Raw genomic sequence first — 4,731 nt, forward strand, 5'->3', positions numbered from 1 at the left:
CACCCTAACCCTCCTGCCAAATGGTGGGAATGAGGTCCCCAGCCCAGGCCCCTCGGAACTTCCTCTCCTGGGTGGGTAAGTGAATCCTCTGCCTCCCTCCTTCAGGCCCGAGACCCCATCCCTTCCCCGCGAGGGAGGACAGAAACAACCCGAAGTGACCTCCGTGAATCAGCAAGGGCAGAAAGAGGTGCTGGTTACAGAAAACAGAAACCCACCTCTGGGAAATATAGGACCGATGTGGCCGATGGAGGACTCAGTGACTCAGCTTTGTGGTCTTCTGCGTGTGACAGGGTCTCCCTCAGCGGTGGTCAGGGTGTCCAGCAGCACCTAGGAAGCCCTACAGAAAGAGGGCGCCCTTCACCAAGTGCCCGCATGACACTGCCCTGGGTCAGGGGTCCATTCCTGGGCCTGTTTCTCCATCTGTGAAATGGATAAGAGTCACGGTGCCTCATTAGGGTCTTGTGAGATGAAACGAGTTACTATTTGTAAGGTCTTAGCTCAACAGCCTGACACTCTGAGGGACTGGTAAACCTGATCAGGTGCTAGGTAGGAGGAACAGTGGAGAAGGGAGCGGGAGGTCATGCTCAGAGTTGGGAGGCGTGCCTGGCAAGTGGGGACCCGTGCACAGCCAAGGGCTGGAGCATCAAGTGCACACGGGCTGGGGCCGGAGGGAAGCAGGACTGAGCGGGATTCTAGGAACGGAGAAGAGCGGGACCACGGGGGAAGGCGGACACCACCTTGCAACAAACCCCACATCCCCACACAGTGACCCTCCCAAGCAGGAACCTCATTTCGGAGCCAGAAACAATAGCAGGCATGTCATGGATTTGTGCCCAGGATGAGGGCCTGGACAGGAACAGACTGCAGAACTCTCTGCTTCTAAAAGGGAAAAACCCAGGGAAAACAGTTTCCACAGGCGTTTCAAACGTAGGTTCATAGAAAAGGAAGGAAGGGGGAGGTCTTGTGTTGGTCCAGGCCCCCGTCTGCAGCAGCCCTGGCAGAAAGATTGGCACCAAGACAAGGCATTGCGTCAGGAACCCTAAATCCCAACCTGGCTCTCACTCTGTCCCCCTCAGTAAGTCACAGCATCCGGAACCCCAGCTTCTCCGTCCTCGCAGGGAAGGCTAACGCACTTTCTCCGCTAGGAAATTGATGGTGTGAAACCTCAGCAATCCAGAGGGTGCCGTGGACAAGCCGGGTAATAATGCCCACGTGGAGAGTCCCATGGCCCCTCCCAGCCCACAGGATCGGTGCATGGCTCTGCTCGCCTGCTTCCAAGAGGGCACAGCTGGTTCATTCTGAGCATCTCAGCTGCCCTAAGATGGGTTACCACTGCCAGGTGGTAAGGCCTGGTCGCCCACCCCCACCCCAAGACACGATGCCGCAGAACAGGTGGAGAACAGGTTCAGCCTGCCCCAGACCCCACAGGACAGCAAGAGGGGCTCCAGGGACAGGAGAATCGCAGGCTCAGATCACAGGTATGACGAGGAATGGCTGGGGTTTTTTTTTTTTTCCTCTCTCTCTTTTAAAAATAAAAATAAATTAAATATTGCACATATAATCTACATATAGTAGAAAATATTATGAAGTATAGCCAAAAATTAAAAAAAAAATACAAAAGATCTGTAGTCCCACCATTCAGAGGAATCCACAGTTAAACTGGGATTATGGTAGCACATACCTATAATCCCAGCAACTCAGGAGGCTAAGGCAGGTGAATTGCAACTTATCAAAATTAGCAAGATCCTCTCTCAAAATTAAAGAAAATAATAAAAAATAAAAAGGGCAGGGGAGGTAGCTCTGTGGTATAGCGTCCCTGGGTTCATACCTGAGAAAAAATTATTTTAAAAATGAAATGCAAAGTTAAGTTGTGTAGCATATCCAACTGTAAACATATGTACCTCTTGCTAACCTATTATCATATAGCCTTCCAGACTTCTTTTCTTGGACCTACATATTCTTTACAAGAGTGGAATATTATAGTCTGTTGAAGAGGGAAAGATTGACCAAATGCTTATAGGTAACGTAAGCTGCTGAGGAAACTCAAGAAACAGAAGGGGAGTTGAACAATTAGATGTGACATTAGTGTGGAAACCAGCCGGGGGCCAGGGCTGTGTGGACCACTCACTCTGGTATCTTGCGTCTGCTTGTCTCCGAGTTGACTCTTTATCTTCACAGGTTGGAACATGGGCAGCTCTGAGCTCTTGACCTTCAGCTCCAGAATCAAACAAGAAAGGAAACACTCTCACACAGCTGCACTTTGAAACCCCCAGGGAAAGCGCTGCTAGGTCTGTGTCCTCGGGAAGAACCATCTGCACAGCACAGGTCCCGGGTCCCTGGGTTGTTAGAAGGGCGGGATATGTTACAAGGAAGGGGAGGAGGGAGAAGCAGAGAAACCACAAACAAATGCCCCATGTGCCTAGAGCAATTTCTCTAGGTCACAGTGGAGAAGCTACACGGACCAGAAAAGGTCTAGATCCCAAGCAGCACTAGGTCAGAAGCCATGGGCGAGGCTAGATTCCCTAGGCCCTCTTCCACCAGGAAAGAAGCTTGACTTTACTACACTGACCCCGGGAAGCCATCGGGAGGTTTTAAGCAGGAGAACAGCACACATATTTGAGCTACCAGCCTCGGGGGCATTTGCCGTTGTCCTGTGAGAGATGGCAGGGTCTGAATCAAGGTAGTGGAAACTGTGAAGAAGGGAGACATCAAGATACGCCCGGTGGGGCTGGAGGAGCTTGAGACCGGTCAGAGGAGGGCTGCGGTGAGGAGAGAAGGATCAGCAACACAGGCTCCCACCTGGTAGGTGCGCGAGTTCACTTCTTTTTCAGTCGGGGTTTGCACCACTGTGACCCAAAGACCTGACTGGAACAACTTAAAGGAGGAGAATATTTGTCTTGGCTCAAGGTTTCAGAGGTTCAGTCCACTGTCAGCCGACTCCATTGCTCTGGGCCCGAGGTGAGGCAGAACATCATGGTGCAAGGGCAAGGCAGAGGAAAGGGACTCGGGACGCAGCTACCAGGAAGCAGAGAGAAAGTGCCACTCACCAAGGACCAACTGTAAACCCCAGTGACCTACTTCCTCTAGCCACACCCTACCTGCCAATAACTACAGCCCAGTTAGTCCATATCACTGGATTAATCCACATCACTGGATTAATTCATTGATTAGGTGAAAAACTCTCAGAATCTTATCATTTCACTGTGAAATTTCTTGCATTGTCTCACACATGAGCTTTTAGGGGACACGTTATATCCAAACCATAATAACCTCTGATGATGAACTTCAGAAACCAAGCAATTCAAAATTATGCCAGATAGAGTCCGTGCTACAAAAAGAAAGCAAAATAAGACATGGCTTTTGTCCCCCAAGGAATTCCCTAAATGCTAGGAAACTAAGATAAGTACTTATAAGAAATGTGTAGTGTTGGGGCAGAGGATGTAGCTCAGTGGTAGAGTACCTGCCTGGCATTGCAATGCCCTGGGTTCAAGTTCCAACACTGCAAAGACGGGAGAAAAGAAGGAAGAGTGTGGTTGGGTAAGTCAAATGTAATAAGTGAGATTGGAAGGAAAGAAGGTCCCCATTTGGGAATATTACTCAGCCATAAAGAAGAACGAAATTATGGCATTTGCAGGTAAATGGATGGAACTGGAGACTACCATGCTAAGTGAAAGAAGCCAAAAACAAAAACAAGGGCCAAATGTTCTCTCTGATATGCAGATACTGACTCATAATCGCAGGGAGAAAGGAGTGGAGGTTCACTGAATTGGATGGGGGGAGTAGAGAGAAGGGAGGGGGATGGGAATGGGAAAGACAGTGGAATGAATTGGACATCTCTTTCCTATGATCATATATGGATACATGACCAGTGAAACTCCCCATTATGTACAACCATGAGAAAGGGGGATTATACTCCATGTATGTATATGTCAAAATACACTCACATATAGCTAAAAAGAACAAATAAACATTTTTTTAAGAAGGAATATTCCCATTTGGTTGGCTGCGGAGGCCAGGCATCCTACAGAGCCAAGATGGATTTGAACAGACTGGAAGGATCCCAACAGGGGCAGAGTTGGAGGGGCACTGCAGACAGAGGAAGTCGCATAAGCAAAGTCACAGGACGGGGAAGACGCGGACGCACCTGGAGCACACGGAGCCACTGGCCTGACTGGATACTGAGAAGTCCCGTGGACGCAGGGAGGGGTGACGGGTTGCTGGCTTTGTCGTGATCGTCCATGTGATGAAGCTATTCGTGGAAAGAGGAATTTAAGAAAACAAAACCATTTGGAACATATTGCACTTGAGGTAACTGTAGGACAACCCCGTGGAGAGGCCCCGTGGGCAGTGATAAATCAGCATTCATATTTCTCATGCAGGATGCCGTACTGGACATGCCGTACGGAGGCGTGGGATGCACGGACACGCACATTTATTTCATATCCTGACTCATTCAGAAAATGGCTTGAGTGGCATACACAAATATGCACAATGGACTTTTAAAAATAGAGAAACTGGATGCAGGAAAAACAAATATAGTGAGATTCAATTAAATGTAAGCCTTTAAAATTAACATGATCTTCATGCCATAAGGTCAGGACCTTAACCTGGAAGTGGATGGAAAATTTGGCTTTGAACTTCCTATCAGAAAAGCAAAAGGAAATCATGATCAGCTGTAAGATATGGATGAGAAGTCGATTTAGAAGTCTACACAGACGTGAGAGTTGAGGA

General features: G+C 48.7%; 1 long non-coding RNA gene across 2 annotated transcripts; it reads right to left on the bottom strand.

Annotated features, from left to right (window-relative positions):
• Window positions 1–275: 275 nt before the first annotated feature.
• LOC124958324 (uncharacterized) lies at window positions 276–4,243 on the bottom strand. Of its 2 annotated transcripts, none has more exons than XR_007103877.1 (3): window positions 4,145–4,243; window positions 2,129–2,336; window positions 276–420 (listed from the first exon to the last, which is right to left on the bottom strand). It is a non-coding gene; the product is annotated as an uncharacterized LOC124958324 (long non-coding RNA). The 2 variants fall into 2 exon arrangements; XR_007103875.1 differs by lacking the exon at window positions 4,145–4,243 and adding an exon at window positions 2,800–3,086.
• Window positions 4,244–4,731: the final 488 nt, after the last annotated feature.

Source organism: Sciurus carolinensis, chromosome 1 (assembly GCF_902686445.1).
Source record: "Sciurus carolinensis chromosome 1, mSciCar1.2, whole genome shotgun sequence".
NCBI classification, from domain to species: domain Eukaryota; kingdom Metazoa; phylum Chordata; class Mammalia; order Rodentia; family Sciuridae; genus Sciurus; species Sciurus carolinensis.